Consider the following 15,075-nt stretch of genomic DNA (forward strand, 5'->3'; position numbering starts at 1 on the left):
GATCTATTTGAGGAACAGAATTTAGATAGGCAATGAGAAGGTTGGTGACCAAAGACCCAAGTTATGGAGAAATAAGACAGTTTTCACAATATTACAGGTTTTGGGGGTTGGTAGACATTACATAACCATCTTTTCATTTATAGCAGGAAGAGTCAAAATTATTAAAATATTGTAGGCAGAAAATTTTAACAACATATTAATGCTGGCTAATTTAAATTCCTGTATTTTTTTTCTGGAACATTATATATTCTCTTTCAGGTTCTTCTTGAAATTATTTGAAGATGTGAAAACTGGTATGTGTTTATCTGTACACATTCATATAGCATGGCCGTCACTCTAGTGAAGGACAGACTGCACGACTGTCAAGAGAAAGACTGACTTTCTTGCCAAAGGAATAAACCTTCATGTTGACGGAGGCAGTTTCGATCTTAGGTGCAGATGTTTAAAATCCCCTGAATGCTTCCTACAGCTACCGTTTCCAATATGTGGTTATAACCTCGGATGTGGTTTGTTCTTTGAATTTTTTTTTAAAACTACAAGAAAGTTTCGATTGCATATACTATTTGGAGATGTTGTCTTTTATCTTTTCTATCGATGTACTCTGGGTTGTAGACCGTTAGGCATTTTATGATCTATCTCTCACAGCAGGGGCTGCCGATGAGTTGAGGCTTCATCAGGAATAAAGGAAAGAAGACAGGTAAGGTAATAGAGAACTCCCTGATGTATTTATCCCCTGTGAATCTGAGATGGCTGTTGTCATCAACCCGTATATATAAACTTTAACTTTACAACAAAGTACACTCACATGAGTTTAAACCTTTGTACTTTTCATTGTGTAAATATTTGCAATAAAGAGAGTTTTCAAAGTAATAAAGTTGTGTGATGTGTGTAACACTTTTAATAGATTCTCTTGTATAACTTAAAAGAATATATAAATGGTTTTCCTTCATGTTGAATATAATGTAGACAGTGTCTCTTCTAACAATATATGTTGTAATTTTGGCCTCTATAAAATTAAATATGTTCATGTCTTGCCTAAACTTCCACCACAAGTACTTATGGAATACTTCCTATACTTACTTAGTGTTTTTTTCCTAAATATTGACTTTAAAATGCATTCAGCAGAATAGATATTGATTCGGATGGAGGGAGGGAGGAAACTGAATAGAAGGGGAGGTAGAGAAGGGAGTATGTAGGAGGAATTAAGTATAGTGAGTTTGGAAGAATTAGGTATAGTGATTGCAGGGAAAAGAGAATGGAAATCACAAGTGTGGGGTGCACATCTCTAGAAATTGCCAGAGAATGGTAAAAGGCGAATCCCCAGGGTGTCTATTGGGGTGACTCTAGAAATAGAGATACAGAACCTTAATTTGCCATTTCTGTAGCCAGGCATGACTCCCAATGATGTGACACGGAAGAAAACACACCCACAAAACGTTCAAACCAAAATGAACACAGCCTACAAGATCTTCTGAGACAAATATAGATACAACAGACATGGAAGGAACGTCCAACCAATGGTTAGCATAGATTGAGAACTACCTCGTGGTCAAGCACCGATCCCTGACACTATTAAAGATACTCTATCGTGATTGTAGACAGATTCTTAGCATAACTGTCCTCTGAGTGACTCCACCCAACAGCTGAGAGAAACAAGTGTAAAGATTCATGACCAAACACTAGCTGGAGCTTGGGGAATCTTAAAAAAAAAAAAAACAAAGAAAAACAGGTGAAGAATTTAGGCCCAGATGATATGAGGGACTCCATAGGAAGAACAATAGAGTCAACTCACAGTGATTCTTGTGATCTGCCAAAGACTGAACCACCAATCAGAGAGTGAAAGTGGACAGAACCTGAGCCCCCATGACATAGGTAGCAAGTGTGTAGCTTTGTCTTTTTACAGGTGCCATCGAAAATGAGTGTTGCCATCCCATGAAGACGGAGCACCGATTTTTGGATGTAAAGTGTAAAGACAGGCAGCTTAGGCACTATATTTACAAAAAAATGGCGTTTGCTGAATATGAAGAAATGATTCAGTGATTAATAGCACTATCTGTACTTGCAGAGGACCCAGGGCCAATCCCCAGCTCCCATGTTACAGCTTACAGGTGGCTGTAATTTCAGCATCACGGAATCTCACATGCTCTTCAACCTCCTGGGCAGAAGGCATGCATATGTCTCACATGTAGACAAGCAGGTAATACACTTACATAAGTACAACAAAAAGTACTAAGCTGTTCCTTGTTGAAATCATTTGATTTACGAGAATTTTCAAAGTGATAATCACAGTCAAATAAACATTGTATTGATCCATAATAATCAAAGCCAGAAAAAGTTAGCAATCACCTGAGTCACTTTAAATCTATTTATTTAAAAAAATTGTAATAAAAATTTGCAGTAATAAAATTTAAATTTTATTAATATACATATAATATACCTTAGTATACTCATACATAGCTGAAAAATTATACTTTCCACATATTTGTTTAACTTTTATAAAGTTTACAGTTTGTGGTTAGTTTTTGTTGGATATTGTAGGTGTTTATTTTCAGGTATTAGCTCATAGACTCTCTAAACTCATGCAGAATATATTACAGGAACTGAGGTCCTCTTCTGTTGAATCCAGGAATGCTGCTCTCTGTTTTTCTTGTTGTCTGATCATTTTTCTCTATGTATATATGAACAAGGATATTCATGTTCTGGATTTCTTCCAGTTTTGTCAAGCTGATACGTGATAGCTGATAGCTGATAACTGGAGAATATATAATTTTTGAAGATCATTTTAGGAACTATTTCTGATATCTGCACTATCAATGTTGTAGACTTTCTAATACATGTTCAAATGAATGGCTATTCAGGGAGTAAACATGCCTTAGTTACTGTTGTTTTGTCTTTTTAAAAGAAGAAATGTGAAAGGGATGGGGGTTGAGGTAAGGGACTCTGAGGGGGAAAATAGGAAGGAGGGCAGCATTTGAGACATAAAGAAATTAATAAAATGAATAAATACAAAAAATAAGCAGAAGTCAAAATATACAGAAAAAAATCAGATTTAATTGATAGGAAACAATACTCTTTTGTATCGTACCCCACTCCTGAATTTTATATTACATAATCCATCTAATAACTAATTCTCAAAAATTAGATAATTGAAAAAAAACATATTACAAGTACCACAGTAGGTTGACCAAATCATAAAAGCAATGTTTGTATTACTGTACACTTTCTATATTCTATGCCCATATCCAATCCAGAAATTCATTGACATTCAATTATTGCATACTGTACGTTATTCTATTCTGTGATAATTCATTACTATTTTTATCTTCTATGACCAGACCTTTGAAGAGAAATAATTACTTTGGTAGAATGTCTCTGATTTTGGATTTGCCTAGCGTTTTTTTCTTTTTTAGGTTGAGATTGTATGTACTTGATGCAGATACCAAAAATTGTTTCCTGCTTTTTTTGTCTCAGTTCAGCACTAGGTGGACACCTGGCATCTTAATATCGCCCCATTAGAGAGCAATGAAATTATTTTAAATTATTTTCCTTTGATAGTTAAAAAATATTTTAATGTATTTTTCTATTGGATTTCCTTTTAAAGTAATAGAAGTTTTAGAAGAATTACTTAAATACTATGAAAAGACTGTGTGTCTCTTCAAAATTTTAGGCTTTGTTTTCAGTTTCTCGGTCATTTTTTTTCCAAAACTTTGGCCTTAATGGTTCTTCCTACCTCTAAGTAGACTCAAAACAAGAATTCTGAGGAAAATATAATCATTGTCTTAATGTTTGGGTGACTCATGGCTCAAACAATACTCTAGTTTTAGTATCACTGTAATTTATATTTTAAAATCTTCCATATTGTCTGCACACCAAAATGGAATTCTATTTTTCTTTCATTATACACATAAAGACCCAAGATTCTAATTTTATTTTATTGGGGAATAACAACCAGAATCTAATTTTCTAACACTAGCTGACCTTTTATATTACTCTTCTGTCACTTGTAAACTCACTTATTTTCCTTTATAATGTGTGCATGCATGCAGATGTGTTTGTGTGTGTGTGTGTGTGTGTGTGTGTTTGTGTTTATCTGAAACTATGATGTTGATTTTGAGAATCACCTGTCTGAAATTCTTTTCCACCACCCTGTTAGAAATCATAAAAGGGAAGAATGATTACTCCTGTTCCAAAATCATAGGCGCTGGGTGCCCAAATCTGACATGTGGACTGACCAAATGGTACACAAAGCAGAGTCTAACAATTCACTCCCCTGAGAACTACATAGGAGTTCCAGTCCAGTGAAATGAATTTACATGTACTGAGGAATATGGAATTGTAGCAAAATGAGCTGAGATCACTTGGAAGTATTTCTTGGAAGATCTCCAAATAGCTAAGAAAAGGATACAGAGAACTTTCAAGGACCCTGAGACATTAGCATGTGGTTTAAACTCTGCCCAGATCAAAATATTTAAGTGCTGGACTAATCTACTAAACTTATTTAATAGTAATCGTACTTTACCACTATTTGCAATTAAGAATGGTGGTGAATGTAGAGAACACTCTAAAACAAAGTTATGTTTCTAAAAGTTTGTTTCAAGACAGCCAGAAAGAGCACAGTGGTTTTGTTTTCTTTCTTTCACAGACTATGCACCTTTTTGAAAAAGCACTTTGTGATCCTCAATTACCTATTTGTTATCACAACTTTCTTCAGACCCAGAGTTTTTCTCAATGCAGCCTTGACTTCTTGTTTATTTAGGCTTTAGATGATGGTGTTCAGCATGAATGTCACTGCTGTATAGACCAAGAGATTATCAACTCCTGATGGGTGATTAGATTTGGGCCTCAATTAGTTTTGTCAAAAACCTACAGGGCATCCCTTTCTCCATGAAATAATTGCCAAATGGACACACAGACCATGACTCATTTGGGTTGCATAGTGAAGCTGGGCCATACCCTGGGCAAAGGCATGGGTGCCAATATGCATCACCCAGTTATACCAAAAAGTGTGAAGAAAAACATCTGTGTGGTACATCCCTCCTGAGAGAGTCGTAAGTACAAGGCTCTCCACACCTTAGGTGTGACAAAGCCCATGTAACCAATTTCCAGGATACATAAGTTCACCAGAAATAAGTACATGGGGGTGTGTAGAGATGGACTGGTGAAGATAGCTAAGGCAATGAGAGAAGAATGTGGGTGAACAGAAGGAAGCATTCTCCAGGGACCTCAGAGAACTTGGCATTTGCAAAGCATTTGACAGTCAAGCCCTTCTCCTGCCACAAAGAGCAATTGACATAATTGACCCTCATCTCCAGAAACACAGAACAGTAAGCAATTTTTAGGATTATTGTAGATGAGAGATATTAATTTTTTAGTATTTTAAAGCCTCAGTTACTTCAGAGTCAAAGTCAGTCTGCAGTTACAAAAATCAAAGCTTAGAAAAGATTTTTTTCTCACATAATTTCATATCTTATACTTTCTCTCTTAACACCAGGGAATTTTTCAAAGTGTGCTAAGCATTGAGCCAAGTGTCCAAATATTTACAAAAGAATTTGGAAACATGTAGTCCTGGACTAATGATGCTCAGGCGGAAGATTTACCTTCGGTTTAAGTTCAGTTTCACAGGCTGTATAAGCTATCATTCAAACGAAGGAAAAGAAAACCTTGAGTGTATCTCGATTTTTACACATTCTTATCATTAACTAGTTATCAATGTTATACAGAGAAACTGATCCACCCACTCATCTCTATGCTTTCCTGATGCCACAGGTATAGTCTCTCCAACCACCCTGTGTGTGTGTGTGTGTGTGTGTGTGTGTGTGTGTGTGTGTGTGTGTGTGTTGGGCCCAGATTTTTCTCTGTTTGCCATTATGAATATTCAAACCCACACAATAAAGTTATCATTTCCTCAAGACTCATCATTTTTGAAGATGAATTAAAATCAAATAATCATTGGATAAATAAATAATTACTGGTTTACATACATAAATTTAAAGGCAGTGAACATCTAGATGTCTGCACAATAATGATGTGGACAGAAACAAATCTTAAGAAGTGTAAAATGAGCCATGAAAGAGAAGAAGGATCAACCAAACAACACCATAATTCTTCATGATGCATCGTTCAATATGGCAGCTGTTATCTGTAACTTAATAGTTCCAGTCTCTTTTTTTTTTTTGGTTCTTTTTTTTTTCGGAGCTGGGGACCGAACCCAGGGCCTTGTGCTTCCTAGGCAAGCGCTCTACCAATGAGCTAAATCCCCAACCCCTCCAGTCTCTTTATAGAACATGTTTTCTTAGAGAGAGTATGATTGCGTAGGCTTTAAATTTCTGTTTTCTTAATATTGTTCATGATATTCTATCAATCAGACTATTGATTTAAATTTAAAAAAAGAGAAAAAAGAGGTGGTGTCTTGATATGTATTCCAGGCTAACCTGAAATCCCTAATTCCTCTCCCTCGGTCTCTTAAATGTGGGTATTGTAAGAGCAAGACATGGTGCCTTGCTTGATAGAAATTTCTTCCTATTCTTTCATCTCAACATCTTAAAATTCTACCAAATTGCCTGTATTTCTGTACACATAGTATCTATGCAGTTCATTCCTCTTTGCTCACTTTTGCATCAGGCAGCTGCTGTATTCTTGCTTGGTTACTTACATGGAAAACTGTTCAGTTCCAGCACAGCCTTGTCTGTTTTCAGATATCATCCTTCTCTTCTGTCTACAGTGAAACTCTGTATTTCACACTGTAACTGATAAAGTAGTTGTTAGCACTGTAGTGGTGACTACATTTCACCTTGTTCAAATTGTAGCCTTATATGGATATTGAATATGGTCTGCAAAGTTCTTATCATTATTTTTACCATACTTACCAATCCGTGAGCTCTCATGTAATGAGAATTTCCAGTGTTTAGCTTATTTTGGCTCCTTAGAGATTCTGTCGGTCCCATCCCATTATATCTTCTGAAGTTCAATCTCATGTCTCTCAAGCATTGAAGATGTGTCAAACTCATTTTTCTCCCAGTTGATATCTTTTCTCTTCAAATGACATAACCTTACCTGTTTTTTGGGGGTGTGTATGTCTTTGCTGAAGTTTGGCTTTTCTTGCCAAAAAATACTTTCTCCTTACAAAGGTAGAATAGCAGATACCACCTGCCTATTAGCTTCTCTCTCTATTCACTTGATATAATGGGATTTCAGAGATTTGTGAGTAGATCAGTCACATGGTTGATCCACAAATCAAACGTGAGTTTCAGTATATCCAAATTATATATACACATGTTACCTATGTTTACAAATACCATATAAGACACACACACACATACACATGCACATGCACTCACATGTATGCCACATACACATGTGTGCCTATATATTCATGCAAAACACAGACACAGAGAAACAAAATAGAGAAAGAGCACATGGAGATTGTACATGAATTAAAATGTTAGTATAAACAAAAATGCAGGGTAACAGTATTTGTTTACATCCCATTTCACCATTAGATCACTTAAAGAAGCGACTAAGAAAAAATATATTCCCCATTGGATTGCTTCTATGTGAAATAAGTTAATTTCCCAAATCACTTAAGTTGATCTGGAGTTGAATGCTTGTCAGCTACATGAGTCAAGAGCATGTGTGCATGTCTACCAACACACATTTCAGATTTAACTTTGTGTACACTCTGTTTTGGGGAACTTCTCATCATCATACATAATTTTCGTTTCTATTCAATAATTCATCACTAGATTAATTTTCTATTGGGGATAATGAAAAAGATAGCTCCCCAAACATCAACAACAAAAGAGCAAAACAATACGTACTTTCTCATGGGGGCAGGAGACATAATCACGTATACTAGCTTATTAGATCTATTACATTAGATCTGCACCCATTCATGCAAAAGTTATAAAAATCTAAGTGTAGAGAACATGAGACAGACTTAAAGCTCTGACAATTATTAAGCAGTAGGTTTGTTGTACATAGTTGACCTCTCAGTGGACTTTGCTCTTGTAGAAAAATTAGGGGAATGCAGAGGATTCTATTGTGATGGATTTCACACTTATTTTGATGTTTTGTAAATATTTCTCAATTTTCAATTAAAACAAACAAATTAACAAAAACAAATGAACAACCTTCCCACAGCTAACACAGAAAATGAATACTTTTATAATTTGAAATATTTTTAAAGAAACTTCCTTTTCTTTTTTTCTGTGTGTATAATAGGGCAACATATTTATTGTTCAGAGGCATAAAGTACAGACTACTGAGAAGCTAAGATGAAATAGTTATAAACCTGTCACATTATCAAAATATTCCATTTGCATAGCAGCATGGAAAGGTCGGTATACATTGTGACCCATTTTTTTCAATTATTTTTATTTATTTAATACTTAATAATAATTTTTTGGTTTCCGGGCAAACATCCCCCTCCCCCCTCCCCTTCCTTATGGGTGTTCCCCTACCAACCCTCCCCCCATTGCCACACTCCCCCAAACAGTCTAGTTCACAGGGGGTTCAGTCTTAGCAGGACCCAGGGCTTCCCCTTCCACTGGTGCTCTTACTAGGATATTCATTGCTACCTAAGAGGTCAGAGTCCAGGGTCAGTCCATGTATAGTCTTTAGGTAGTGGCTTAGTCCCTGGAAGCTCTGGTTGCTTGGCATTGTTGTACATATGGGGTCTCGAGCCCCTTCAAGCTCTTCCAGTTCTTTCTCTGATTCCTTCAACGGGGGTCCTATTCTCAGTTCAGTGGTTTGCTGCAGGCATTCACCTCTGTATTTGCTGTATTCTGGCTGTGTCTCTCAGGAGCGATCTACATCCGGCTCCTGTCTGTCTGCACTTCTTTGCTTCATCCATCTTGTCTAATAGGGTGGCTGTATATGTATGGGCCACATGTGGGGCAGGCTCTGAATGGGTGTTCCTTCAGTCTCTGTTTTAATCTTTGCCTCTCCCTTCCCTGCCAATGGTATTCTTGTTCCCCTTTTAGAGAAGGAGTGAAGCATTCACATTTTGATCATCAGTCTTGAGCTTCGTTTGTTCTAGGGATCTAGGGTAATTCAAGCATTTGGGCTAATAGCCACTTATCAATGAGTGCATACCATGTATGTCTTTCTGTGATTGGGCAGGATGATATTTTCCAGTTCCAACCATTTGCCTACGAATTTCATAAACTCGTTGTTTTTGATAGCTGAGTAATATTCCATTGTGTAGATGTACCACATTTTCTGTATCCATTCCTCTGTTGAAGGGCATCTGGGCTCTTTCCAGCTTCTGCCTATTATAAATAAGGCTGCGATGAACATAATAGAGCACATGTCTTTTTTATATGTTGGGGCATCTTTTGGTTATATGCCCAAGAGTGGTATAGATGGATCCTCAGGCAGTTCAATGTCCAATTTTCTGAGGAACCTCCAGACTGATTTCCAGAATGGTTTTACCAGTCTGCAATCCCACCAACAAAGGAGGAGTGTTCCTCTTTCTCCACATCCTCGCCAGCATCTGCTGTCACCTGAGTTTTTGATCTTAGCCATTCTCACTGGTGTGAGGTGAAATCTCAGGGTTGTTTTGATTTGCATTTCCCTCATGACTAAAGATGTTGAACATTTCTTTAGGTGTTTCTCAGCCATTTGGCATTCCTCAGCTGTGAATTCTTTGTTTAGCTCTGAACCCCATTTTTTAATAGGGTTATTTGTTTTCCTGAAGTCTAACTTCTTGAGTTTTTTGTATATTTTGTATATAAGGCCTCTATCTATTGTAGGATTGGTAAAGATCTTTTCCCAATCTGTTGGTTGCCGTTTTGTCCTAACCACAGTGTCCTTTGCCTTACAGAAGATTTGCAGTTTTATGAGATCCCATTTGCCGATTCTTGATCTTAGAGCGTAAGCCATTGGTGTTTTCTTCAGGAAATTTTTTCCAGTGCCCATGTGTTCAAGATGCTTCCCTAGTTTTTCTTCTATTAGTTTGAGTGTGTCTGGTTTGATGTGGAGGTCATTGATCCACTTGGACTTAAGCTTTGTACAGGGTGATAAGCATGGATCGATCTGCATTCTTCTACATGTTGAACTCCAGTTGAACCAGCATCATTTGCTGAAAATGCTATCATTTTTCCATTGGATGGTTTTGGCTCCTTTGTCAAAAATCAAGTGACCATAGGTGTGTGGATTCATTTCTGGGTCCTCAATTCTATTCCATTGGTCTGGCTGTCTGTGTCTGTACCAATACCATGCAGTTTTTATCACTATTGCTCTGTAATACTGCTTGAGTTCAGGGATAGTGATTCCCACTGAAGTCCTTTTATTGTTGAGGATAGTTTTAGCAATCCTGGGTTTTTTGTTTTTCCAGATGAATTTGCAAATTGTTCTGTCTAACTCTTTGAAGAATTGGATTGGTATTTTGATGGGGATTGCATTGAATCTGTAGGGCGCTTTTGGTAAAATGGCCATTTTTACTATATTAATCCTGCCAATCCATGAGCATGGGAGATCTTTCCATCTTCTGAGGTCTTCTTCAATTTCTTTCCTCAGTGTCTTGAAGTTCTTATTGTACAGATCTTTTACTTGCTTGGTTAAAGTCACACCGAGGTACTTTATATTATTTGGGTCTATTATGAAGTGTGTTGTTTCCCTAATTTCTTTCTCGGCTTGTTTCTCTTTTGTGCAGAGGAAGGCTACTGATTTACTTGAGTTAATTTTATACCCAGCCAATTTGCTGAAGTTGTTTATCAGCTTTAGTAGTTGTCTGGTGGAACTTTTGTGATCACTTAAATATACTATCATGTCATCTGCAAATAGTGATATTTTGACTTCTTCTTTTTGGATCGGAATCCCCTTGACCTCCTTTTGTTGTCTGAATGCTCTGGCTAGAATTTCAAGAACTATATTGAATAAGTAGGGAGAGAGGGGCAGCCTTGTCTAGTCCCTGATTTTAGTGGGATTGTTTCAAGTTTCTCTCCATTTAGTTTAATATTAGCAACTGGTTTGCTCTATATGGCTTTTACTATGTTTAGGTATGGGCCTTGAATTCCTATTCTTTCCAGGACTTTTATCATGAAGGGGTGTTGAATTTTATCAAATGCTTTCTCAGCATGTAATGAAATGATCATGTTGTTTTGTTCTTTCAGTTTGTTTATATAATTGATCACATTGATGGTTTTTCGTATATTAATCCATCCCTGCAAACCTGCGATGAAGCCTACTTGATCATGGTGGACGATTGTTTTGATGTGCTCTCGGATTCGGTTTGCCAGATATTTATTGAGTTTTTTAGCGTTGATATTCATAAGGGAAATTGGTCTGCAGTTCTCTTTCTTTGTTGGGTCTTTGTGTGGTTTAGGTATAAAAGTAATTGTGGCTTCATAGAAGGAATTCGGTAGGGCTCCATCTGTTTCAATTTTGTGGAATAGTTTGGATAATTTTGGTATGAGGTCTTCTATGAAGGTTTGATAGAATTCTGCACTAAACCCGTCCGGACCTGGGCTCATTTTGGTTGGGAGACCTTTAATGACTGCTTCTGTTTCCTTAGGAGTTATGGGGTTGTTTAACTGGTTTATCTGTTCCTGATTTAACTTCATTACCTGGATTCTGTCTAGGAAATGTCCATTTCCTGTAGATTTTCAAGTTTTGTTGAATATAGGCTTTTACAGTAAGATCTGATGATTTTTTGAATTTCCTCTGAATCTGTTGTTATGTCTTGCTTTTAATTTCTGATTTAGTTAATTTGGACGCACTCTCTGTGTCCTCTCATTAGTCTGGTTAAGGGTTTATCTATCTTGTTGATTTTCTCAAGGAACCAACTTTTGGTTCTGTTGATTCTTTCTATGGTCCTTTTTGTTTCTACTTGGTTGATTAAAGCTCTGAGTTTGATTATTTCCTGCCTTCTGCTCCTCCTGGGTGTATTTGCTTCCTTTTGTTCTAGAGCTTTTAGGTGTGCTGTCAAGCTGCTGACATATGCTCTTTCCTGTTTCTTTCTGTAGGCACTCAGCCCTATGAGTTTTCCTCTTAGCACAGCTTTCATTGTGTCCCATAAGTTTGAGTATGTTGTATCTTCATTTTCATTAAATTCTAAAAAGTTTTTAATTTCTTTCTTTATTTCTTCCTTGACTAGGTTATCATTGAGTATAGCATTGTTCAATTTCCACGTATATGTGGGCATTCTTCCCTTATTGTTATTGAAGGCCAGTTTTAGGCCGTGGTGGTCTGATAGCACGCATGGGCTTATTTCAATCTTTCTTTACCTGTTGAGGCCCGTTTATTGACCAACTATATCGTCAATTTTGGAGAAAGTACCCTGAGGAGCTGAGAAGAAGTTATATCCTTTTTCTTTAGGATAGAATGTTCTATAAATATCCGTTAAGTCCATTTGGCTCATGACTTCTCTTAGTCTGTCGACATCACTGTGTAATTTCTGTTTCCATGATCTGTCTGTTGATGAGAGTGGGGTGTTGAAATCTCCCACTATTATTGTGTGAGGTGCAATGTGTGTTTTGAGCTTTAGTACGGTTTCTTTTACGTATGTAGGTGCCCTTGTATTTGGGGCATAGATATTTAGGATTGAGAGTTCATCTTGGTGGATTTTTCCATTGATAAATATGAAGTGTCCTTCCTTATCTTTTTTGATGACTTTTAATTAAAATTTGATTTTATTTGATATTAGAATGGCTACTCCACCTTGCTTCTTCTGACCATTTGCTTGGAAAGTTGTTTTCCAGCCTTTCACTCTGAGGTAGTGTCTGTCTTTGTCTCTGAGGTGTGTTTCCTGTAGGCAGCAGAATGCAGGGTCCTCGTTGTGTATCCAGATTGTTAATCTATGTCTTTTTATTGGGGAGTTGAGGCCATTGATATTGAGAGATATTAAGGAATAGTGATTATTGCTTCCTGTTATATTCATATTTGGATGTGAGGTTATGTTTGTGTGCTTTCATTCTCTTTGTTTTGTTGCCAAGACTATTAGTTTCTTGCTTCTTCTAGTGTATAGCTTGCCTCCTTATGTTGGGCTTTACCATTTATTATCCTTTGTAGTGCTGGATTTGTGGAAAGATATTGTGTAAATTTGGTTTTGTCATGGAATATCTTGGTTTCTCCATCAATGTTAATTGAGAGTTTTGCTGGATACAGTAACCTGGGCTGGCATTTGTGTTCTCTTAGGGTCTGTATAACATCAGTCCAGGATCTTCTGGCCTTCATAGTTTCTGGCGAGAAGTCTGGTGTGATTCTGATAGGTCTCCCTTTATATGTTACTTGACCTTTTTCCCTTCCTGCTTTTAATATTCTTTCTTTTTTTTGTGCGTTTGGTTTTTTGAGTATTATGTGACGGGAGGTGTTTCTTTTCTGGTCCAATCTATTTGGAGTTCTGTAGGATTCTTGTATGCCTATGGCAATATCTTTTTTTAGGTTAGGGAAGTTTTCTTCTATGATTTTGTTGAAGATATTTACTGGTCCTTTTAGCAGGGAGTCTTCACTCTCTTCTATACCTATTATCCTTAGGTTTGATCTTCTCATTGAGTCCTGGATTTCCTGTATGTTTTGGACCAGTAGCTTTTTCCGCTTTACATTATCTTTGACAGTTGAGTCAATGACTTCTATGGAATCTTCTGCTCCTGAGATTCTCTCTTCCATCTCTTGTATTCTGTTGGTGAAGCTTGTATCTACACCTCCTTGTCTCTTCTTTTGGTTTTCTATATCCAGGGTTGTTTCCATGTGTTCTTTCTTGATTGCTTCTATTTCCATTTTTAATTCCTTCAACTGTTTGATTGTGTTTTCCTGGAATTCTTTCAGGGATTTTTGTGTCTCCTCTCTATGGGCTTCTACTTGTTTATTTATGTTTTCCTGGAATTCTTTCAGGGATTTTTGTGTCTCCTCTCTATGGGCTTCTACTTGTTTATTTATGTTTTCCTGGAATTCTTTCAGGGATTTTTGCGATTCTTTCAGGCATTTTTGTGATTCCTCTCGGTAGGCTTCTACGTGTTCTCTAAGAGAGTTCTTCATGTCTTTCTTGAAGTCCTCCAGCATCATGATCATAAATGATTTTGGAACTAGATCTTGCTTTTCTGGTGTGTTTGGATATTCCATGTTTGTTTTGATGGGAGAATTGGGCTCCGATGGTGCCATGTAGTCTTGGTTTCTGTTGCTTGGGTTCCTGCGCTTGCCTCTCGCCATCAGATTATCTCTAGTGTTACTTTGTTCTGCTATTTCTGACAGTGGCTAGACTGTCCTATAAGCCTGTGTGTCAGGAGTGCTGTAGACCTGTTTTCCTCTCTTTCAGTCAGTTATGGGGACAGAGTGTTCTGCTTTCCGGCGTGTGGTTTTTCCTCTCTACAGGTCTTCAGCTGTTCCTGTGGGCCTGTGTCTTGAGTTCACCAGGCAGCTTTCTTGCAGCAGAAAAGTTGGTCTTACCTGTGGTCCCGAGGCTCAAGTTCGCTCCTGGGGTGCTACCCACGGGCTCTCTGCAGCGGCAGCAACCAGGAAGACCTGTGCCGCCTTTTCCAGGAGCTTCAGTGCACCAGGGTTCCAGATGGTCTTTGGCTTTTTCCTCTGGCGTCCGAGATGTGTGTGCAGAAAGCAGTCTCTTCTGGTTTCCCAGGCTTGTCTGCCTCACTGAAGTTTCAGCTCTCCCTCCCACGGGATTTGGGTGCAGAGAACTGTTTATCCGGTCTGTTTCCTTCTGGTTCTGGTGGTGTCTCAGGCACAGGGGTCCTGCCGTTCCTGGGCCCTCCCCCATGGGAGCCCAGAGGCCTCATACAGTTTCCTCTTGGGCCAGGGATGTGGGCAGGGGTGAGCAGAGTTGGTGGTCTCTTCCGCTCTGCAGCCTCAGGAGTGCCCACATGACCAGGCGGTTGGGTCTCTCTCTCACAGGGTCTGGGGGCAGAAAGCTGCTGTGGGCTGGAATCCGCGGGTGTCCGCATTGATTTTCTTATCGCATTGAAAGCACCTTCAGCTCTTGTAATCCATTCTCAAAACCTACCAACCAGAGATGTGTTTTCAGTTCACTGGTTTGCCACTACCATTCACTTCTGTATTTGATATGCTTTAGCTGTGTCTCTCAGTAAAGACCTATATCCGTTTTTTCAAGTCATGCAATTATAA

The sequence above is a fragment of the Rattus norvegicus genome, assembly GCF_036323735.1.
Source record: "Rattus norvegicus strain BN/NHsdMcwi chromosome Y unlocalized genomic scaffold, GRCr8 chrY_unlocalized_16, whole genome shotgun sequence".
Lineage (NCBI taxonomy): Eukaryota > Metazoa > Chordata > Mammalia > Rodentia > Muridae > Rattus > Rattus norvegicus.